The following is a 25,074-nucleotide window of genomic DNA, read 5'->3' as shown; positions in this document are numbered from 1 at the left end:
AATACTGCTGTTAGTAGAAAGATCACTAGCTAGGCCCAGCGGACTCAATAACCACTTGGCAATGGGTATGGATGGCAAGATTCTCCAAGTTAGTTAGAGACAGCTGTAAGATCTGACCAGTCAAAATCTCACTGGAAGATGAGATACCTATCAGAGGAGAATCTACTTCTGAGTGAGAGCTGACCATACCATTAGATCCAGGCACAGTAGAATCACATGGTTGGTCCTGCTAAGCCCCCATACTAGAGTACAGCAAAGAAATTGCTGCCTCCAAAGAATGTAATTTGTCCTTCTGGCGCCAAGCAGGCTTCCACCATCTCCTTAATTTGGCCCAGAAATTTGTCTACACAGACTGCTTGGGTCTGCCCTAAGGAAGAAGCCTTGTGGAAGCAAAAATGGGCAACCGGGACTGTAGAGACCGAATCAGAATTTGTTTCCCAGCTCATTTCAGTGGTCTTTTCTTTTTCATCAGTGGGCTGCTGCAGCTAGGGAGCGTGGCAGTAAGATCATTGGTCATACCTGTACAACAAGCAGAGACACCCCCTGATACAGCATCCAGCACTTCCACCATGGGGGGGCTGTAGGAGGCTGGCCTGGTTTGTAGTGAGTACCAAAGGTACCTACACCTTATACTAGGTCCAGTTATCCTTTATTAGTGAAATGTAGTCAGCGTCTAGTAGCTAGGCTGTCTAGAGGTAGCTGTAGCTGAGCAGCTAAGACTGAACTAGGAGACATGCAAAGCTCTTGTAATACCACTGTATTCACACAGTACTCACACACATGAAAGAAAATACTCAGTGTTACAAAAATAAAGGTACTTTATTTTGGTGACACAAATGCCAAAAATACCTTAGAGACTATACTCCCTTAAGAGGTAAGTAATATACACAATATATACACTTGTATCTGAAAACAGGTAAGTAAACAGAAAACAGTGCAAATAGTGAAAATCACAATAGGTTGCAATGGGCTTAGGGGGAACACAAACCATATACTAAAATAGTGGAATGCGAAAGATGGTTTCCCACCTAGGCAAGTGGAGTGTGTAGAGGGGCACTGGGAGTGCAAGAAAATACCAAAGGTAAGTAATAGACCCCACCCCAGAGCCCAGGGAAACAGGAGTAAAGCACAGCAAGTTTCCTGAAACACACAAGAAGTCGTGATAGAAGATTATGCCAGAACCAGAAGAGACTGCAAGATACCAACAATGGATTCCTGGACCTGAAGACCTGTTGAAGAAGGGGACAAAGTCCAAGAAGCACTGAAGAGTTCAGGGAGAACAGGAGCTCCTGCTAACCCGGATGAAGGTGCATCGGGGGGCGTGGCTAGCCTGCCGGCAAGATGGCCGTCACCTCGTGAGGCTCTGCTGGGATTCGGGCATAATCCTTCATTTCTCCTGTTGCAGCGGCTGCTACTGCGCTCCCTTGGTTGGATAAGCCCTAGCGGGTGCTAGTGCTCCCGTACTTTGCTGTTCCGGGGCCGGTGGAGGCTTTTCGGCGGCCAGCTGCGACTAACCGGGGGGTGGGCTCGGGCCCCTGCGTTGCTGCCTGCTGGATCCTGGAGAGGCCTGCGGGGAGGTGCTGCCGCCGGCTGCGTGGTGGGAACGGCCGGAGGAGAGGTGATTTTACTGCGGGCCGGTTTGGCGGTCAAATCGGGCTGCGGCCCCGCTGCCCTGTGGAGTGCAGCGATTACCTGCCCTTGGCGCCGGCAGGTTGTACAGCACCCGGCGGGTCTGGGTGCCTGGGTGGCCCCTCTGAGGCCTGTCTGCCCCCAGAGGACACCGGCTGGGGCGGCTACCCCGGACTTGGAGGTTGGGCGAGGTCTCTTCTGCTGCCGATGGAGCCTGGACACGGCCCTTGCATTCGGGCTGGGGGCTCGCTCTGGCCTCACCGGTGGTGGCGTTTGGACAAAGGGCCCACCGGGTGGCTCCATCGCCAGTCAGATCGGACCGGGGGGCCGTTTGGGGGTCATTTGGGAGCCGGCGGAGGAGGCCTGATTGGGGGCTTGCCTTTTGTGCCCACTAGCTGTTTGGTGGTGGGCTGCTGATCTAGGGGGTGAGCTGGACCCGGAGGCTACGGATGAGAGGCCCGTTACCTGAGAGATACTGCGCTACTAATGGAGACTACTCCTTGTGATGATACTACCTGTGTGAACTTGGTGCGCTGGCTGCCCCTCTTCAGGAATTGGCGGTGAGTCTCCCCTTGTGGGGTATCGGTGGTTGTCAGTATGGGAAAGACGGAGCAGAGGCAGGCGAAGATCTCCTTTGACGGAGGTAGGAGGAAGGGAGGTGTCTCTGCCTCTCAATCGGGGAAGATGCTGGCAGAGGAAGGGCCTTCGGACACATCAATCAAAGCCATGTTCCTAGATCTAAAAAACAGCTTAGCTGGCATAGACGCTAAACTTGATCACTTAACTGAACAAATGGACCGCATCAAGGCCAGGGTGTATGATCACGATGCTCGCTTTGACCAATCAGAGGCGCTCACTTTGGAGTTGGAGGATCACCGGCATGGAGAACGAGAACAATTGTTGCAGATGGAACGGGTGCTGGAGGTAATACGCAATAAAAATGAAGATTTGGAAGCATGGTCGCGCCACAACAACATCAGAATGATTGGTTTCCCGGAACCCACGGATATGGGCAGGATGGAGGACTTCATGGAGAAAATGTTTGCGGACCTCTTTCCTAGAGAGCTTTCCCGGGTGCTGGTGGTGGAGAGGGCCCACAGGTCACTCGGGCCGTGGCCTCCGCCTGGGACCCTGCCGCGACCCATTATTATCCGCCTGTTGAACTACTGCAACAGAGATGCTGTGCTTCGGTTGGCCAGGGAAAGACGCCCGGTGATCTATAAGAACTCTGAGCTGAAATTTTTCTGGATTACACTTCAAGTGTGCAGGCGGCGCCCAGGGCCTCCTGCCGATTAAATGCTTGCATAGTTTGACTGATGCTAGATTTTCTCGTATTTATCCTGCGAAGCTCCGAGTACAGCATGGAGGCACATTGCATTTCTTTACGGACCTGAAGTTGGCGGCTAAATTTGTTAAAACGATTCCCCGTAGGTCTGTGACTGTGAGTGAGGATGACTCTGGAGCTGAACGTGCAGTCCTAAGTGACAATGATTGAATGAACATGGGTGCCGGAAGACCAGTTGGTCTTGATGATTACAAGGGAGCGCTGCTACAGTACCCTTTTTTCTCACTTGCTGCTCTGACATAATACCTGTTTTTTGGGCCCTTTGCCCTCCCTCCCCTGTCCTTGTTTGGATGGCGGGTTGAGTGGCCAGCCTTACAGCCCATGGATGAGTCCTGTCACTATGTTATGGGTTTTCGGTTGGTTTTCTGTGGGTCCGGGGGGGTGGATCTTAGCTTTGACCCGTTTGGGGGGTCTGCGTGGGTGAGGGGTGGGTCTGTTCACAATTTATTTTCTTTTTGTTTCCTTGTCCTTTTTCTTTTGCTTGCTCTGTCTATGTGCGGATGATGGGCATAAGGGGATGGCATGGTGGTATGGAGTTCTGGCTTTGATGCTTCGATGGCGCTGGGGAGGGTGATGTCGATACGTTGTCTCACCTGGAATGTGCGTGGCTTGAATGACGGGTCAAGGTGCGGCTCATGTCTGTTTATGCTAAGCGTCAGAAAATATATATATGCATGCTGCAGGAGACTCATTTGGTGGCGGCTACGCTGAATTGCTTGAAAGCTGGATGGATTGGTGAATGTCATGGCACGGTGTTTTCGCGGTATGCGTAGGGGACTGCAATGGCGCACCCAGCGGGTAATAGTGGATCCGAATGGGCGCTATGTTTTGTTGAGTGGAACGCTACTGGATAGGCCTTGCAGGCTTGTCTCGGTCTATGGCCCTAATGTTGACGACCCTGAATCTTTCTGCGAGGTCTGGCGCTTGGTCGACTCGATGGGTGGTGGCGCTGTGATTTGGGGAGGAGACTTTAATATGGTCCTGCATCCGTAGAGGGATCAGGAAAGTTTGTTGAGAGCGCGACACTCCTCCGCTGCTAATGCTTTGTTGACTGTCATGACTTTCGGCGCCTTGGTTGATATATGGAGGGCGGAACATGGGGATAAGAGGGAGGGCACATGTGTCAACTATGTGCATAATGGCTGGTCCCGTATAGACCGCTGGCTGGGCACGCAAGATGTGGAACTTTGGACACGGTCGGTGGAGCATATGGCCCGAACTCTGTTGGACCACTTCACGGTCAAGTTGGAGTTGGTGGTGCCTGGGGGCCGAGTGCCGCCTTTGCTTGGCGTCTGCCTCAGGGGGCACTCCGGGATGCGGCTTTTCACGAGGAGGTTCGTGAGGTTATCACTCAATATTTTTAGGAGAACAGTGGGTCGGTGGACTCTGCCGGGACACTTTGGGAGGCATTCAAGGTGGTCATTCGTGGAGTGTGTCTTTCGAAGCAACACGGGGTGCTACGATCGCTGCGGCGGGAGCTGGCAGATTTGGAAGCGTGAATTGCTGAGCTGGAGGCAAAACTAGTGGTAGATTGGTCTGGCAACGCGTTGGCAGCTCTGCGGAGTGCAGTATCTCTGTATGAGGAAGCCTCCCTGTTGGAAGTTTGTTTTTTGGGAAGTACGCCAGGGAGAGGCACTATGGCGAGGGAGATAGGGCTAGACGCACGCTGGCGAATATGCTACGTAAGCCCTGGGCTAGCAGTTATGTCACCGAAATAGATGGGTTGGAGGGTGAGCGTGTGGCGGGAATGGATGGACTTATGAAGGTTTTTACTAAATTCTTTATGGATCTGTATTCTGCACCCACCGAGTTGAATGGTGAGGCTGCGCAGGATTATTTCTCCGAGATCAGCTTGGTCTGGTTTTACGATGTGCATAGAGCTTATTTTGATGCACCTTTCTCTGTGGAGGAGGTGAAAGCAGCAATTAGCGGCTTGCCCGGTGATAAGTCCCAAGGACTGGATGGCTTAACCCCTGCATTCTACAAAGAATACTCTGATATTCTAGTTCCTCAACTGTTGGAGGTTTATGCTGAGGTGATGGAGGCTGGGACCCTTCCCCCCTCCCTCTGGGAGGCGCTAATTGTTACGATCCTTAAGCCCGGCAAAGACCTGCATAGCTGTGATTCGTATCGCCCTCTCTCTATGATTAACGTAGATAATAAAATTTTGGCCAAGATGATAGCGGCGCGATTGCAGCCGTTGATGCCAAGGTTGGTGCTCCCTGACCAGTCCGGATTTGTGCCGGGAAGTCGACGAAGCATAATCTGCGAATGTTCTTTGCGGTCGTGGACGTGCATGCGGCGGAGGAGGAGGCGGTCGTGCTGCCAAAATTTCTGTATTTATTTGTGAACCTTCCTCTGGTGCTTACTGCTGGGTTTTTGCGGCGCCTCCGTTCGGCTCTGATAGGACTGGTCTGGGCGGGCGGGCAGCCCAGGATGGCTTGGGAGAAGCTGACGCTGCCCTTTTAGTTGGGTGGCCTTGCTGCCCCCGATTTGGAGCTTTATTATTATTGCGCGCAGGCTTATTTTGCATACTACTGGATTCGCCCTGTGCGCTACTTACCGCATCTCGCGCCTGAGAGCGATGCGGTGTGGCCGGATAGGCTGCCGCGGGTCCTTGGGTGCTTATCCCGGCCCAGGTCTCGTGGTGTGGATATGGTGGCATGTACCTCCAGAGCTTGGGCAGCTTTGTTGCGTCGGTCTGGGGTACGGGAGCCCTTTCCTCCTGCGATGCCGGTGCTAGATGTTGCAGATGAGAGGATGTCCCAGGATGTGTGGTTGCGGGACTTCCTCAATGGCTTGGGCCTGTCTTCTTTAGGAGACTGGTTTGAGGGGGGGTGATTGATCTCCCCGGATACGGCGCTTGGAGATGGAGCTGATAACGCTTTGCTCCGGTTATATGTCCTGGGTGTTAGTGCGATGCTTCGCGTGCAGTTTACGGGTCTCCCGGCAACCCCGAGGATCTGCCAGGCACTGGAGGTGTTGTGGTGTGTGCAGTTGCCGCGTAAACTCATTACTAAGCTGTATGGCTGCTTGCAGGAACAGCAGAGTGACATTGCCATGTCTGCTAAAGCCAGGTGGGAAATGGATGTTGGGGAGGACATTTCTGAAGAAGCGTGGAAGAAATACTGTGCGCACATGAGAACACTGTCACCAAATTATCGGCTGTGGCTTATTCATTTTAAATTCCTACATTGCTTATATTACACTCCTCGAGGTCTCTATGCTATGGGGCTGCGTGCGGATAATAATTGTGAAAGGTGTCGCGCCCCTGAAGCTGATTTTCTGCACTTGGCTTGGTATTGTGGGGACGTGCATGACTTTTGGCTGGAAGTGATGTATGCGATTACAGAGATGACTGGTTTGGATCTGCCCCTCTCCCCTACGCTGGCACTGCTTGGACTGATGGACACAATGCTGTCGGCTTTGTGGAGACTGGTGGTCCTACTGCTGCTGTTGGCTAAGCACAGAGTGGCGATGTGCTGGGGGAGAGGCCGGACCCCGCATGGGGCTGACTGGCTGCAAGATGCTGCGTTCTGCCAGGAGCAGTTAACGATTTTTTGGGAACTGGTTCCTGAGGGCTCTCGCCCGTGGGACATTTGGGCACCCCTGTGCTCCTTTTTGGAGTCTTATAAATTAAATGTTGTGTGCTTATTTTGTTTGGCCACGCGCATGGAGGATCAGCTTCGAGTTGCCGCTCGGCTGCGTCATGTTTGTTTGCTGGGATAGATGACTGTGCCTCCCATGTCCCTCTCTGATGCCCCTTTTCCTTTCTTGCTGGTTGCAGACCTGTTCCTTTCAGTCCTGGGAGCGCTGTAGCATTTAGCCTCTCTCCTTGAGGCGTGTTTCCAATGTTAATCCCAATGGCTAGCACATGTTGTGTTTGATGGAACCTGTTGCATTGAGCACAATGGGATTATTTCCCCTGCTATATCTTATCATTGACTGACTGAAAGACATTTGGGGCCATATTTATACTTTTTGACATTTTACAGCCGGCTAACGTCATTCCAACGCGCCATGCGGGCACCTTATTTATGGAATGACGTTAGCCGGCGCTGCGGACTGGTGTGCGTAAAAAAAAATGACTCACACCAGGCAGCGCCGGCGTATGGGAAAATGGGGGTTGTGCGTCAAAAAATGGTGCAAGTCAGGTCTGAGGCAAAATTCAGGCCTCAAACCGGATTTGCGCCATTTTTCTTGACGCCCAACCTCCATTGACATGACTCCTGTCTTAGCAAAGACAGGGGTCATGCCCCCTTGCCCAATGGCCATGCCCAGGGGACCTATGTCTCCTGGGGCATGGTCATTGGGCATAGTGGCATGTAGGGGGGCCAAAATCAGGCCCTCCTATGCCACAAAAAAAACCTGAAAAAAATACTTACCCGAACTTACCTTTACTTCCCTGGGATGGGTCCCTCCATCCTTGGGTGTCCTCCTGGGGTGGGCAATGGTGGCAGGGGGTGTCCCTGGGGGCAGGGGAGGGCACCTCTGGGCTCCTTCCGAGCCCACAGGTCCCTTAACGCCTGCCCTGACCAGGCGTTAAAAAACGGCGCACATCAGGCTGTGTGCCGTTTTTTAAGGCCCACCCCCTCCTGTGCGTCAAAATGACGCCAGAGTATAAATAAGGGGCACAGGCCTTAAAGTCATTTTTTGGAAGGGAACGCCTACCTTGCATATAATTAACGCAAGGCAGTTTCCCCCTTCCATAAAATGACGCACATGGTGGAATTTTGACACCCGTGGGGTCGGGCGTCAAAGTATACATATGGGGCAGGGTTTGCGCCGATTGTGCGTCAAAATGTTTGACGCACATTCGGCGCAAACAGAGTATAAATATGCCCCTTGATGTTTGGACACTGCCGGGATTATCTGTGTATGCATTTGCACTGCTCCTGGGGCTTTGTTGTTTCATGTTTATCAGTTTCAGTTTCAGCTTTATTTCGGCAAAACAATACCATAAAAGCATACTAGCAAAATTCTTACATTTCTAAAAAGGAAACAAAAAAACTTTGAGAAAATCAATATAATCAAACCCATCATGATATTAAAAATCAAATCCAGAACTCCCCCAAGGCCATACAATACAGGTAGGCAAGTTGTGAATATGAATGTTGTAAAAATAAACAATTTGTCAATTAAAACACTATAAAAATACACAATACACATCACCATACAAATCACCATAACAATATTATGAAATAACTATAATTACAAATTTTTGTACAAAAGACAATTGGGATTGTTATCTCACTATTAATAGCAATAACTATGTACTGGCAAAAAAGATTCCCTTAGTCTCTAGAACTATGAGTATGCACAAATAGGGGCATATTTATACTCCGTTTGCGCCGAATTTGCGTCGTTTTTTTCGACGCAAATTCGACGCAAAACTAACTCCATATTTATACTTTGGCGTTAGACGCGTCTAGCGCCAAAGTTCATGGAGTTAGCGTCATTTTTTTGCGTGAACACCTTCCTTGCGTTAATGATATGCAAGGTAGGCGTTCCCGTCTTAAAAAATGAATCCGATGCTATTGCGTCGGATTTATACTCCCGGGCAAAAATGACGCCCAGGAGTGGGCGGGACTAAAAAACCTGCATTTGCGCCGGATTTTAGCGCCTGGGTCAGGGCAGGCGTTAAGGGACCTGTGGGCTCAGAATGAGCCCAGAGGTGCCCTCCCAAGCCCCCAGGGACACCCCCTGCCACCCTTGCCCACCCCAGGAGGACACCCAAGGCTGGAGGGACCCATCCCTGGGAAGAAAAGGTAAGTTGTGGTAAGTTATTTTTTTTATTTTTTTTGTGGCATAGGGGGGCCTGATTTGTGCCCCCCTACATGCCACTATGCCCAATGACCATGCCCAGGGGACATAAGTCCCCTGGGCATGGCCATTGGGCAAGGGGGCATGACTCCTGTCTTTGCTAAGACAGGAGTCATGTTAATGGCGTCTGGGCGCCCCAAAAAAATGGCGCAAATCGGGTTAAGACGATTTTTTTGCCTCAGCCTGACTTGCCCCATTTTGGGACGCCCAAACGCCATTTTTCCCTACGCCGGCGCTGCCTGGTGTACGTGTTTTTTTTTCACGCACACCAGGCAGCGCCGGTCGACTAACGCCGGCTAACGCCATTCAATAAATACGGCGCCCGCATGGCGCTTCAGAATGGCGTTAGCCGGCGCTAATTTTTTGGGCGCAAAACAGCGTTAGCGCAGTTTTGCGTCAAAAAGTATAAATATGGCCCATAGTGTCCATTGTAAAAATAGAATTCATGTTTTTTTTTAAAAGACGTTTGTCTCTAACATACCTAGTTGCCTCTAAGAATCTTTGCAATGTGCATACCACCATCACATGTGGACTTGTTTTGCTAATTTTAGGAGCTGAGTGACAATCCCCAATGCCCAACAATTTCTTTCTTTCACACACGCCTATATTCGGCTAAAAGCCATAGAAAGGGAAACAATCAAGTAATACAAGAAGCACGTTATTCCAGCAACAATTAATACTCGCTTAACTACTAAAATCAGACTGTCTAGATAATGGCCAATGTTGGTCTTAAAAGTAATAGATAAGAATCGATTGCAATATTACATTTTTTATAAAACCCTTAAAATTTGCCTCCCGTGCCATCAGGCACTTATTTGCTTAGCTGGGGGAGGACTATTTAAAATTAAAATAAATATACTAGATAACTTAAAAAACCTCCCAATGTCTACAGTCCTTGTGCTTAGGGGCAAGATAATTTTATAATTCAAGTTCTTCCAGAGCATTATCAAAATCCCCTAGGCTAGATTTATCCTTAGCTAAATGTATAACCAGAGTCCATTGGATTATAAAAGGCGGCTCCCATTTATCAATTTGGGGGCCGTAGATTTAACTGTGGGAATTTTATCTGAGTTGAAGCGCCTAGAGCCTCAGGCCCGCCTTATCTCTGATAAATGAAATTGCTAGTAAAAACCGGCTTAAACCAAAAACAACATATGGTATAGTACTAGATCTCAAGAATCTTGCAGCTTCATTATAATTCCTGATTCCAACATTCCTGCAGATGGGTCGAATACATTTCCTCCTTGGTTTGTCATAAGCTTTACAGTTTAAAAGTACATGATCCGTCGTTTCAGGAGTCTCCGTATTACACAGCCCACAAGTCGCCTCATGTCTTTTCCCATTCAAGGGGCCCCATTTAGAGGTAAAAGCCTTAACCTGGAGAGTCCCATATCAGAGCTTCATAAATAAAGCTTTTGCTCGTCTGGGTTGGATAGTATCTATCCATTCCTCAGCACTCTGTAATGGTTTAATATCCAGGAAACTTAAGGTTAGTCTACCTAGATCCTTACTGTAGAGAGGGCTGTTTAGGGTGAAGACTCAAAATACTTGTTTTAGTCGGATCTTGGATTGTGTTGTGAGTGTATGAGGTTCTTCCCAATAATGTTTCAGCCCTAGGTTGTAAAAGCATTGCCTTATATAATGGAGCCACGGAAGGGAGATGGCCTTGTCCAAGTCCATGATCTCGATTAGTGCTTGCCTGTATTGGATCAATTCAGGAGTTGTCCAAAGTCTACACCAGTAAAGCAAGGGCCTCAGGGCTGCCAATTTACCTATTGGTTTCATGTTAATATCATAGGTTAGAGGAATCAGTGGAGTAGATGGAGGGAGACCCAGTACCCCCCTCATGAAATTATTTTCCTGGGTAACCAATGGGGTTAGATTTATGAATCCCCAGAGTTCGGCACCATATAGAGCAGCAGCCTGTGCTTTGCACCTATAGATCTCAAATACTGGCGAAACAATACTAGACCTTGAACATTTGTAATTTTTGCTAATCGCCATGGAACTATGAGCTAAGGAGATGGCAGCTTTATTAACGTGCGGTGCCCATGACAATTTGGCATCAAGCAGTATCCCTAGATAATTGACGTTTTTTACTCGTTCCAATGCCTGCCCTCTAATCCGAATGTTTCTCTTGAGTGCTTTATGGGGGTTAACAGTCAGGTATTTGGTCTTGGTTGTATTTATTTCTAATCCCTTCATACTGCAATACTCACTGAATTTATCTAATAGGGTTTGCAAGCCCATGGGAGTTTGAGATAATAAGATGGTATCATCTGCAAAAAGGAGGGCGGGGACTGGATCACTGTTCAATCTTGGTGAATCATGATTGCTTTGTTTCAAATGATGAACCAGATCATTAATGTATAATGAGAAAAGGGTTGGGGCAAGCACACAGCCCTGTCTCACCCCCCTCTTGATAGGCATTGGGTCTGTCAACTCTCCCTTTGGCCCCCACCGAACCTTTGCAAATGTATTTTCATGTAACCTCTCTAGCTGGCACAGGAGGTTCCCTGGCATGCCCTGCTTCCCTAGTGCTGCCCATAAGGAGTCTCTTGGCACCAAATCAAAAGCTGCACGCAGATCCACAAACGTGATATAGAGGTGACCTTTCCTTAGTCTAGTATATTTCCACATTATTGTCAGTAGCCTAAAGGCCTGATCGATTGTGCTCATCTGCTGTCTAAAGCCTGCTTGATATATAGTCAATATGCTGTTTTCTTCTATCCAGCTACTAATTCTATTCAGCAACTGTCTGGCATAAATGTTTTGCATGACATCTATGAGGCTGATTGGTCTATAGTTCCCTGGATCCTCCCTGGATCCTTTTTTGTAGACTGGGATTATTTCTGCCCCTTTCCATGTCTCAGGCAATAGACCTCCCCTTGCTATAGCGTTACTTAAAAGATTTATATAAGGTGCCCAAATATCTAAACTATGTTTGAACATATCCCCCGGGATCTTATCCAAACCGGGGGCTTTTCCTGGCTTGATTGCTTTAATGGCATTCCCCGTCTCCTCCAGACTAAATTGTAACTCGGGTAAGATGCCCCAAGTAGCTAGGGTTTTATGTTTTGAGGGATAGAAATCAAGGCTGGGGGGATCAGAGTAAAGGTGTGTAAAATAGTTGACCCATGTTTTGGGATCTATATGGTGATCTGTAGTGAATATTCCCCCTTTGCTGCCATGGGTAACTATTTTCCAGAAGATCCTAGCGTCATTGCTTTTTGCTGCTTCCAGCAGGTCTTGCCATTTTCGATCCTCCCAATTGCTTTGGGCAGTTGCCAGTGTTTTCTTGTAACTGGCCCTTGCCTGTAGTACGGCTAGTTGATTTTTTTGCTTTAGAGCCTCTATCAGTACTCTTTTCCTCTCCCTACATTTGACAGTGTGTATTGCTACATACACTACGTGCATGTGGCAGCACTACGTGCAAGGTAAACAGTGGTGCAGAGTGTGGACCATTGGCCTCTGCTTTCATTGGCCTTCGCTTCCATTTTGGTTCACGACTCCATTTTGTCGAGTCTGGTTCGGTGCGTAAGGCACTGTTCTGTGTTTTTCCACAAGCTTCGGCAAGCTGAAGGGTGGGGTGTTTTCTGCTCAACTTCGCTCCATCTGCCTGGTACGAAGGGCGCTATTTACATTCCACGAGCTATCAGTTAGAACAACAGGGGGATGCGCCTGTACACAAGGAGGAATGCAAGCTTCACCTTGGAGTCCTCTCCTGGGAACTTGGCCCGTTCTGAGGAGACATCTCGAAGGGTGAACAAGGTACCGCCGATTGCACAATTTGTAAAGGAGGGGGTCTTTTTCTAGAAAAGACTCCTGAGCGTTAGTAAATACTATAAAAGTTGGGGGCCTGGATGGGCTGGTTTAGGAACTCTCTTCTGGGTTGGACGCAACGCCAGGAGGACTGATTGTCCCGAACAGAGGCTCCCTGTGCTAGCTGATTTGGGTTCCCCAGCTTTGTGTACGGCGGAGGGATGCAGACGCTCTTTTCGGTGAAGCTTTTCAATTTATTAAGTGTATTGTGTGTGCGCGCGTAATATGTACTTATTCTTGCAGTCATTTTCATGCTATTGAGCATTGAAGTATATTGTGTGTGCGCGCGTAATATGCACTTATTCTTGCAGTCATTTTCATGCTATTGAGCATTGAGGTATATGGTGTGTGCTTGTATTATATGCACTTACTCTTGCAATTATTCACAGAGTGCTTATATCTTTATCATTATTCTCATGTTATTCTCCTGATGTATATATATATATATATTAGTGTGGTTTAGTTTTGCTAGCTGAGAACTTGCCCCTTAAATAAACTTGATTATTCTACTTACGAAGGTGTTTGAGAGTGATTGCTTTACATTGTGCCTTAAAATATCCTGAAGTGCATAGTTTTGATATTCTGAAGAGTAAAGCAGCACAAATTGGCGTAGTCGGCAGGATTCGAAAAAAAAAAAAAAGGGAAAACGCTTAATAAGATCAAAGCGAGCTCAAAAGCAGGTTCTCATGTAGCAAATCCAGACATAGAAATACCGGGGTGGGAAACTGCCCCGTATAAACTTTTAGCTCAGGAATGGTCACGTTGTGCTGGTTTGTGTGAAAATTGGAATGCGTGTATGTTGAATGTGGAACCTGAAGATCTTCTTATATGTTTACGGAAAGTTTCAATTGACAAGGGAATGGAGATTTGTGCGTTGGGGAGGCGAGGCTGGATCTTGCTTTCTGCGTACCGAAAGTTGTATGAAAAATGTTTACAGTTACAAAAAGACCACGAGCAGCTGGGGAAGGAGTTAGTAGAAGCCCGAAATTCCTCTACCATGCTAGCTTGTCAAAATAAATTATTAAGTGATAAGTTGGAAATGTACCAACTGATTGCAGAGAGAACGGCCGTTAGCGTAGCTAAATATAAACACAAGAAACGAAGAGGGAAAGTTAATAAAAAGAAGGTGCATTTAGCTATCTCTCAGGCAGGATTAGCCTTTGACCCTGAATTTTGGGATGGAAACATCTGGGATACATCTGATTTTTCAGATGGGTCCGGGGGCGATGACTGCCAAGATGTTAGACAGGAGAAGACAGAGCGCAGGAATGTTGTCCGTGCGCAGCCCATATATCGGCGAAAGTTACAGCATAGCCCAGCTAATCCTGGAGGGGTGATGTTGGATGCCCTGGAGGATTATACACAGCAAGAACTAAGTGATGTGATAGACAGATTTCGACAGAGGTCTGGGGAAACATTGCTTACGTGGTTGGTGCGGGTGCACGATATGGGGGGCCAGGGGGTCCAATTGGATCACGGCGACGCCCCGAGGCTTTGTATGTTAAGTACAGACCCGGTTATTCAAAATGAGTTTAGAACCTATCCAGGGAATGGTCCCATGACCAATTTGTTAGAGCTAGCTGCGCAAGGGTGTGCTCAGAAGTATCCGACAGAGTCAGACTGGCCGCCTAATGATAAACCTTGGTATACTTTGAGAGATGCAGTACAGAGATTGAAGGAAGAAGGGATGAAAACAGCTATCTTTATGGGTAATGCCCATGATTTGATGAATGGAATTTTAAGTGTGTCTGTGCGAAACCGGCTGATTAGGGCCGCTCCTCCTGCATATAAGCATGTCATCATGACTTTGTTAATTAATCAGACGGGTAACCCATTGTCTCAGGTGGTAGAAGCGGTGCGTGAGTTAAGTGATTTAGGAGAATGGGCTAAGCCAGAGAGGAATTCACGGTCTGAGAATTGTACTGATAACAACAGGGTGACAAGGCGAGACATGTTTCAGGCCTTGCTGCGAGATGGGGTGACCAGGAATGAAATTGATGGGATAAGCACCAAGGACATGTGGGAAATGTACTGCAAACGCGGTTTGGATAAAAAGGAGGGGAGCAGGAAAGGGAACAAGAAGGATAACAAAGTGGTGAACCAGAGAAAGGCAGGAGGGGAGGAGCGTGAGGGTGAAAAGAGAGAGAGAGGGAGAGAACCCCACAGTAGAGAGAGATCCCCAGAGGACGGAAATTGGGAGGAAGAGCACTGAAGCGCAGAGGGAACCCGGAGCAGGGAGAGAGACCGGGAACTGACAGGTTCTGGGAAAACTCGAGGAAGAGAGTGGGAGAGGGAGCTGGTAAGCTCAGAGAGGTTGCGAAGCAGAGACAGGGAGGAGGAGTTCCCTGAGAATTACCGCAAACTGTATCCAGATTTGACTTGGGCAGACTCTGATGTGCGCAGAGTGAAAATAGATTAGGAAACAGGCCAAACTCCGGTGCAGGGATGGGCTCGCAAAGATAACAGACCTCATGTCAAAGTAGAAATTTATTGGAAACGTGGAAATGTTCAAAAAGTTCGAGCCCTCGTTGACACCGGAGCGGAGGCCACTTTGATTCATGGTAATCCAAGAAAATTCAGGGGACAGAACTTCACCATTACGGGATTGGGCGGAAAAGAAACCCCGGCAGTGCAGATAGTGGTTCCCATGAAAATAGGGGCACTTCCAAAGAGAGAATACACTGTCCTGATTGTGCCCATTCCCGAATACATTATTGGAATTGACATTTTGAAAGGGATGACCCTACATTTGGAAGATGGATGTTATCAATTTGGTTCCAAAAGATTTATATCAATAGCCGCCGCAAGGGTGGGGCTGTTGAAGATTCCTCCGGTAACACTTCCCCAAGCTACTAAGGTGATTCAAATGAAACAGTACAGAATACCGGGAGGACATGAGGAGATTAGCCAGACTATACATGATTTACTAGAGGCCGGGGTAATAGTTCCCATCACCACTGCGTGGAATAATGCCCTCTGGCCTGTTCGTAAAAGTGATAACAGTTGGAGGATTTGCATTGATTATCGCCAATTGAATAAACATACACCTCCTCTGACTGCAGCGGTCCCAGACACCATTACCTTGATTGAGAACATACAGAAACACAGTGGGACTTGGTATGCAACCATTGACATTGCCAATGCCTTCTTTACGATACCAATAGCTACTGAGAGCCAGCCTCAGCTGGCATTCCAGTGGGCGGGGCGTCAGTACACCTTCTGTAGATTACCCATGGGGTATTTACATAGCCCCACTATCTGCCACCGGCTGGTGGCAGAGCATTTGGATGAAGTACCAGTGGTTCCTGGAGTGCAAATTTCTCACTATATAGATGACGTGATGATGCAGGGAGAGACGCAAGAACAGGTGCAAATTCAGCTAGACAGGGTGGTGGAACATTTGCAGAATCAAGGGTGGGAGATTAACCCCGAGAAAGTGCAGGGACCGTCTCAGAGCGTGAAATTTTTGGGCATTCAGTGGAATCAGGGACACAGAGAAGTGTTGCCAAAAGTGAAACAAAAGATTAAGGAATTCGCAGTACCGCGAAATCGGAAGGAAGCCCAGAGTTTTATTGGACTATTCGGGTATTGGAGACAACATATACCCCATTTGTCTCAGATTTTGGCCCCATTGTACAAAGTTACACGAAAGAAAAATGCGTTTGAATGGGGAGAGCAGGAGCAGCGCGCGTTTGAATTGGCGAAAGACGCCATTCAGCATGCTTTGGATTTGTGGCCGATTCGAGAGGGAGACATTGAGTTGAATGTGACAGTCCAGGGGCAGTATGCCAATTGGAGTTTATGGCAAAAACAAGGAAGAAAGAGGGTGCCCCTGGGATTTTGGACAAAGAAGTTACCTGAGGCAGGAGAGCGGTATACTCCCTTTGAGAAGCAGCTGCTGGCCTGCTATTGGGCCCTGGTTGATACTGAGCAAATTACACTGGGACACAATGTGATTTTAAGGCCTGAAATTCCCATCATGCAGTGGGTGATGAGTTCCCCAAAAACTCATAGAATTGGACATGCGCAAGAAGCCAGCATTATAAAATGGAAATGGTATGTCCAGGACAGGGCACGAGCGGGTCCAAAAGGGACCGCCGTTTTGCATGAGCAGGTAGCGCAGGCTCCAGTGGAGAATTCCGAAATGTTGCATGATGTACCTTCAGTGTGAGAATCCCCAGTAGGGTGGGGCCAGCCGTTCGCAGACTTGTCTGCAGATGACAAAAAACATGTGTGGTTCACAGATGGTTCAGCAAAATATGTTGGAGCGAAAAGGCACTGGAAGGCAGTGTCCTATAATCCTGTTACCAAGAAGCTTTTGACAACTACAGGACAGGGAAAAAGTAGCCAGTATGCAGAGCTTTATGCCGTGTATCAGGCTTTAAAACAGGAGCTACCCGGAAAATGTCACATTTATACAGATTCCTGGTCTACCGCCAATGGGTTAGCTACTTGGCTTCCCACGTGGCATGCACATCAGTACAAAATCCATAACAAAGAGGTATGGGGGAAGGAGTTATGGCAGGAGATCTGGGAAATGTTACCTCAAAGCACCGTGACTGTCTATCATGTGGACGCTCACTGTCCAACTGATTCATTAGACCGATGGTTCAATTGTCTTGCAGATGATCGAGCCAAGATTCAAGAGGCTGAAGTGGAGGCGCAGAGTACTGATTTGGTGGGAATGGCTAAATGGGCACACCAGAAATGCGGACATCTTGGAGAAAAGGCTACTCACAGGTGGGCTGAGATTAGAGGGATGCATCTTCCCCTAGATTTGATTAAAACAGCGATCATTGAATGTCCCATTTGTCAGCATGCACAGCACAGACCGGTCCCACAGGTGGTGAGAGGCCAGCTAGGTAGAGGTAAATTGCCAGGACAGATTTGGCAGATTGATTACATTGGACCAATGCCAGTGAGCAGAGGGTGTCAGTATGCCTGCACTGTGGTAGACACTTACTCTGGTTATCTCATAGCCTTTCCTTGCAAGCGCGCAACTCAGCAGAGCACCCTGAAAACACTAGATCTGTTGATTCTGTACTATGGGGTGCCACTCCAGATTGAAAGTGATAACGCCAGCCACTTCAAGGGCAGACTAGTGCAGGACTATTGTGCACAACGCAATATTGAGTGGATTTTTCACATACCTTACTACCCACAAGCAGCGGGACTGATTGAGAGAATGAATGGGTTGCTGAAAGAACAATTGCGTAAACTGAATGATGGGACACTTAAGGGGTGGAGGGATAATTTGTATGATGCTTTGCAAATTTTGAACAACCGACCCCTAACAAATGCCGAGACACCTCTCATGAGAATGCTGACACCTGCTTTACAGATTAATCCGTTTACAACGAGCAATACCATTGTGTATTGGGAAACAGCTCCAGGAGCTTTGGCCCCATATCGAGCTACACCAGAATCTGCAGGACTTGACTTACATGCTTTACACATGCATCGATTGAAACCTAGAGACATCACTCTGATTGAAACTGGGGTGGGAATTCAGATTCCCCCTGAGCATTACGGTCTGATCGCCCCTCGATCTGGGCTTGCCTTGAGGGGCATCCAAGTTTTAGGAGGCGTGATAGATGCAGACCACCAAGGCGAGTTGAAAGTCATTCTTTTGAACAGTGGTGACACAGACCTAGTGGTGCAACCTGGTGATCGCGTTGCCCAAATTGTCATTATGCCGGTTTATGGAGGTGTTGTTAAGAAGGGGAGCGCCCCAGCTCTTCTCACTGTGAGAGGCAAAGGAGGGTTCGGATCTACTGACAAGAACCCAGGGGCCAAGGTGTGGATTGAATCCCCAAATAACCCTCCTCAACCCGCTGATGTCATCGCCACTGGACCAGACAATGTCCTGGTAGTTATGCGACCTGGTCAAGACAAATGGGAACATGTTCCCGCTGACAAATGCTATCTGCGAGAATGATAATACGTGTTTTGTCCTTTGTTCTTTTCAGATAATCCTGTGGAGTGCCTGTGCCATGAGTGTGGTGTATGGAGCCCGTTCGGGAGACTCCACCGGGGAGTGGGAGGGGCTCATAGCCCAAAAATTCAACCGTCAGCCGCAGATGCCAACGCTGCTGCATCAACCGAACAATGTTTGGATTCATCTAGCACAGGAAGTGCTGAATATATCTCACTTCTGTATGAGTAACATGCAAAGCGTTCAAGATTTGATTACCACTTGTCTAGTGGCAGTGCCCACTCCTGCTGCTGTATTATTACACATCTTCAACAATACAAACCAGGATGGAATGGTGGATGTGAGTGACGTTCGCTCCCATCTGTCACTCTATGAGTATTGCCGTCATTGCCCGGAGGTGGGCAGGCGGTTGTGGAGGAACATGACATCTATACTCACTTTTAACATCTCAAATGGGGATGTGTGCTATTCATTGACCTGTGATCCTATGAAAATAGGTAAATGTGCTCAGCTCAAATTGGAGAAAAGAGACAAAAACTTAACTGCTGCACAACGGACGTTGTGCCACTCACGGAATGACCTAACCTGTTTGAATGTAAATAATTCGATGTTTTGCCAACATGTGGTGCCTGCTGCCAGCCACATTCAAAATGTTAAGTTGCCTAAAGGTTGGCTCTTTTCTTGTGGTAATCTTTCTTTTACTTATATTCCAGCCAATCTAACCGGAGGGCCTTGTGCCTGGTCACGCTTAGGCTTTCTCATGTTTCCTATGGATACTGCTCTACACCCTCGCTATACCAGAGACACTATTCAATTACCTACGGACTGTGATTCTGAAATTTCATTGCTGTCCAAAACAGAATATGTTAGTTTAGCTGGTTCTATCGTAGGGGTGCCAGGACTTGCAGTATATAATACCAGAGTTATTAATAAACTTGCATGTTTAGTAGTCAAGAATATTAACTATACATCAGCTGCCTTAGCTGAGCTGTTATTAGATGTACAAGGAATTAGAAGAGCTGCTTTGCAGAATCGCGCTGCTATTGATTATTTACTGCTTAAACACAACCATGGCTGCAGTGATTTTGAAGGATTATGTTGCTTCAATTTATCCGACCACTCCATATCAATCAACTCCCACATAGAGGCCCTGCATAAGTTGGTGAAGGGGGTGCAGCAGGATGTTGACAAGGGGTGGTGGGATTGGGCTTTTGGATGGCTGCCTAATTTAGGCCAACTGCGTTATATCTTTGGTGTAATCATCATCATAACCGTTATTTTAATTTCATTATGTTGTTGTATTCAGTGTGTGCCTAACCTTCTATCTCAGTGTCGCCCAAGAGCATTGCCATTTCAGCTTATAGGATATACTTAGTTGTAAGTTGGCCAAATGGTCCAAGGGTGGAAATGTATTGCTACATACACTACGTGCATGTGGCAGCACTACGTGCAAGGTAAACAGTGGTGCAGAGTGTGGACCATTGGCCTCTGCTTTCATTGGCCTTCGCTTCCATTTTGGTTCACGACTCCATTTTGTCGAGTCTGGTTCGGTGCGTAAGGCACTGTTCTGTGTTTTTCCACAAGCTTCGGCAAGCTGAAGGGTGGGGTGTTTTCTGCTCAACTTCGCTCCATCTGCCTGGTACGAAGGGCGCTATTTACATTCCACGAGCTATCAGTTAGAACAACAGGGGGATGCGCCTGTACACAAGGAGGAATGCAAGCTTCACCTTGGAGTCCTCTCCTGGGAACTTGGCCCGTTCTGAGGAGACGTCTCGAAGGGTGAACAAGGTACCGCCGATTGCACAATTTGTAAAGGAGGGGGTCTTTTTCTAGAAAAGACTCCTGGGCGTTAGTAAATACTATAAAAGTTGGGGGCCTGGATGGGCTGGTTTAGGAACTCTCTTCTGGGTTGGACGCAACGCCAGGAGGACTGATTGTCCCGAACAGAGGCTCCCTGTGCTAGCTGATTTGGGTTCCCCAGCTTTGTGTACGGCGGAGGGATGCAGACGCTCTTTTCGGTGAAGCTTTTCAATTTATTAAGTGTATTGTGTGTGCGCGCGTAATATGTACTTATTCTTGCAGTCATTTTCATGCTATTGAGCATTGAAGTATATTGTGTGTGCGCGCGTAATATGCACTTATTCTTGCAGTCATTTTCATGCTATTGAGCATTGAGGTATATGGTGTGTGCTTGTATTATATGCACTTACTCTTGCAATTATTCACAGAGTGCTTATATCTTTATCATTATTCTCATGTTATTCTCCTGATGTATATATATATATATATTAGTGTGGTTTAGTTTTGCTAGCTGAGAACTTGCCCCTTAAATAAACTTGATTATTCTACTTACGAAGGTGTTTGAGAGTGATTGCTTTACATTGTGCCTTAAAATATCCTGAAGTGCATAGTTTTGATATTCTGAAGAGTAAAGCAGCACAAATTGGCGTAGTCGGCAGGATTCGAAAAAAAAAAAAAAGGAAAAATGCTTAATAAGATCAAAGCGAGCTCAAAAGCAGGTTCTCATGTAGCAAATCCAGACATAGAAATACCGGGGTGGGAAACTGCCCCGTATAAACTTTTAGCTCAGGAATGGTCACGTTGTGCTGGTTTGTGTGAAAATTGGAATGCGTGTATGTTGAATGTGGAACCTGAAGATCTCCTTATATGTTTACGGAAAGTTTCAATTGACAAGGGAATGGAGATTTGTGCGTTGGGGAGGCGAGGCTGGATCTTGCTTTCTGCGTACCGAAAGTTGTATGAAAAATGTTTACAGTTACAAAAAGACCACGAGCAGCTGGGGAAGGAGTTAGTAGAAGCCCGAAATTCCTCTACCATGCTAGCTTGTCAAAATAAATTATTAAGTGATAAGTTGGAAATGTACCAACTGATTGCAGAGAGAACGGCCGTTAGCGTAGCTAAATATAAACACAAGAAACGAAGAGGGAAAGTTAATAAAAAGAAGGTGCATTTAGCTATCTCTCAGGCAGGATTAGCCTTTGACCCTGAATTTTGGGATGGAAACATCTGGGATACATCTGATTTTTCAGATGGGTCCGGGGGCGATGACTGCCAAGATGTTAGACAGGAGAAGACAGAGCGCAGGAATGTTGTCCGTGCGCAGCCCATATATCGGCGAAAGTTACAGCATAGCCCAGCTAATCCTGGAGGGGTGATGTTGGATGCCCTGGAGGATTATACACAGCAAGAACTAAGTGATGTGATAGACAGATTTCGACAGAGGTCTGGGGAAACATTGCTTACGTGGTTGGTGCGGGTGCACGATATGGGGGGCCAGGGGGTCCAATTGGATCACGGCGACGCCCGAGGCTTTGTATGTTAAGTACAGACCCGGTTATTCAAAATGAGTTTAGAACCTATCCAGGGAATGGTCCCATGACCAATTTGTTAGAGCTAGCTGCGCAAGGGTGTGCTCAGAAGTATCCGACAGAGTCAGACTGGCCGCCTAATGATAAACCTTGGTATACTTTGAGAGATGCAGTACAGAGATTGAAGGAAGAAGGGATGAAAACAGCTATCTTTATGGGTAATGCCCATGATTTGATGAATGGAATTTTAAGTGTGTCTGTGCGAAACCGGCTGATTAGGGCCGCTCCTCCTGCATATAAGCATGTCATCATGACTTTGTTAATTAATCAGACGGGTAACCCATTGTCTCAGGTGGTAGAAGCGGTGCGTGAGTTAAGTGATTTAGGAGAATGGGCTAAGCCAGAGAGGAATTCACGGTCTGAGAATCGTACTGATAACAACAGGGTGACAAGGCGAGACATGTTTCAGGCCTTGCTGCGAGATGGGGTGACCAGGAATGAAATTGATGGGATAAGCACCAAGGACATGTGGGAAATGTACCGCAAACGCGGTTTGGATAAAAAGGAGGGGAGCAGGAAAGGGAACAAGAAGGATAACAAAGTGGTGAACCAGAGAAAGGCAGGAGGGGAGGAGCGTGAGGGTGAAAAGAGAGAGAGAGGGAGAGAACCCCACAGTAGAGAGAGATCCCCAGAGGACGGAAATTGGGAGGAAGAGCACTGAAGCGCAGAGGGAACCCGGAGCAGGGAGAGAGACCGGGAACTGACAGGTTCTGGGAAAACTCGAGGAAGAGAGTGGGAGAGGGAGCTGGTAAGCTCAGAGAGGTTGCGAAGCAGAGACAGGGAGGAGGAGTTCCCTGAGAATTACCGCAAACTGTATCCAGATTTGACTTGGGCAGACTCTGATGTGCGCAGAGTGAAAATAGATTAGGAAACAGGCCAAACTCCGGTGCAGGGATGGGCTCGCAAAGATAACAGACCTCATGTCAAAGTAGAAATTTATTGGAAACGTGGAAATGTTCAAAAAGTTCGAGCCCTCGTTGACACCGGAGCGGAGGCCACTTTGATTCATGGTAATCCAAGAAAATTCAGGGGACAGAACTTCACCATTACGGGATTGGGCGGAAAAGAAACCCCGGCAGTGCAGATAGTGGTTCCCATGAAAATAGGGGCACTTCCAAAGAGAGAATACACTGTCCTGATTGTGCCCATTCCCGAATACATTATTGGAATTGACATTTTGAAAGGGATGACCCTACATTTGGAAGATGGATGTTATCAATTTGGTTCCAAAAGATTTATATCAATAGCCGCCGCAAGGGTGGGGCTGTTGAAGATTCCTCCGGTAACACTTCCCCAAGCTACTAAGGTGATTCAAATGAAACAGTACAGAATACCGGGAGGACATGAGGAGATTAGCCAGACTATACATGATTTACTAGAGGCCGGGGTAATAGTTCCCATCACCACTGCGTGGAATAATGCCCTCTGGCCTGTTCGTAAAAGTGATAACAGTTGGAGGATTTGCATTGATTATCGCCAATTGAATAAACATACACCTCCTCTGACTGCAGCGGTCCCAGACACCATTACCTTGATTGAGAACATACAGAAACACAGTGGGACTTGGTATGCAACCATTGACATTGCCAATGCCTTCTTTACGATACCAATAGCTACTGAGAGCCAGCCTCAGCTGGCATTCCAGTGGGCGGGGCGTCAGTACACCTTCTGTAGATTACCCATGGGGTATTTACATAGCCCCACTATCTGCCACCGGCTGGTGGCAGAGCATTTGGATGAAGTACCAGTGGTTCCTGGAGTGCAAATTTCTCACTATATAGATGACGTGATGATGCAGGGAGAGACGCAAGAACAGGTGCAAATTCAGCTAGACAGGGTGGTGGAACATTTGCAGAATCAAGGGTGGGAGATTAACCCCGAGAAAGTGCAGGGACCGTCTCAGAGCGTGAAATTTTTGGGCATTCAGTGGAATCAGGGACACAGAGAAGTGTTGCCAAAAGTGAAACAAAAGATTAAGGAATTCGCAGTACCGCGAAATCGGAAGGAAGCCCAGAGTTTTATTGGACTATTCGGGTATTGGAGACAACATATACCCCATTTGTCTCAGATTTTGGCCCCATTGTACAAAGTTACACGAAAGAAAAATGCGTTTGAATGGGGAGAGCAGGAGCAGCGCGCGTTTGAATTGGCGAAAGACGCCATTCAGCATGCTTTGGATTTGTGGCCGATTCGAGAGGGAGACATTGAGTTGAATGTGACAGTCCAGGGGCAGTATGCCAATTGGAGTTTATGGCAAAAACAAGGAAGAAAGAGGGTGCCCCTGGGATTTTGGACAAAGAAGTTACCTGAGGCAGGAGAGCGGTATACTCCCTTTGAGAAGCAGCTGCTGGCCTGCTATTGGGCCCTGGTTGATACTGAGCAAATTACACTGGGACACAATGTGATTTTAAGGCCTGAAATTCCCATCATGCAGTGGGTGATGAGTTCCCCAAAAACTCATAGAATTGGACATGCGCAAGAAGCCAGCATTATAAAATGGAAATGGTATGTCCAGGACAGGGCACGAGCGGGTCCAAAAGGGACCGCCGTTTTGCATGAGCAGGTAGCGCAGGCTCCAGTGGAGAATTCCGAAATGTTGCATGATGTACCTTCAGTGTGTGAATCCCCAGTAGGGTGGGGCCAGCCGTTCGCAGACTTGTCTGCAGATGACAAAAAACATGTGTGGTTCACAGATGGTTCAGCAAAATATGTTGGAGCGAAAAGGCACTGGAAGGCAGTGTCCTATAATCCTGTTACCAAGAAGCTTTTGACAACTACAGGACAGGGAAAAAGTAGCCAGTATGCAGAGCTTTATGCCGTGTATCAGGCTTTAAAACAGGAGCTACCCGGAAAATGTCACATTTATACAGATTCCTGGTCTACCGCCAATGGGTTAGCTACTTGGCTTCCCACGTGGCATGCACATCAGTACAAAATCCATAACAAAGAGGTATGGGGGAAGGAGTTATGGCAGGAGATCTGGGAAATGTTACCTCAAAGCACCGTGACTGTCTATCATGTGGACGCTCACTGTCCAACTGATTCATTAGACCGATGGTTCAATTGTCTTGCAGATGATCGAGCCAAGATTCAAGAGGCTGAAGTGGAGGTGCAGAGTTCTGATTTGGTGG

The sequence above is a fragment of the Pleurodeles waltl genome, chromosome 5 (genome assembly GCF_031143425.1).
Source record: "Pleurodeles waltl isolate 20211129_DDA chromosome 5, aPleWal1.hap1.20221129, whole genome shotgun sequence".
Classification (NCBI taxonomy): Eukaryota; Metazoa; Chordata; class Amphibia; order Caudata; family Salamandridae; genus Pleurodeles; species Pleurodeles waltl.
This window is presented reverse-complemented; position numbering follows the sequence as displayed.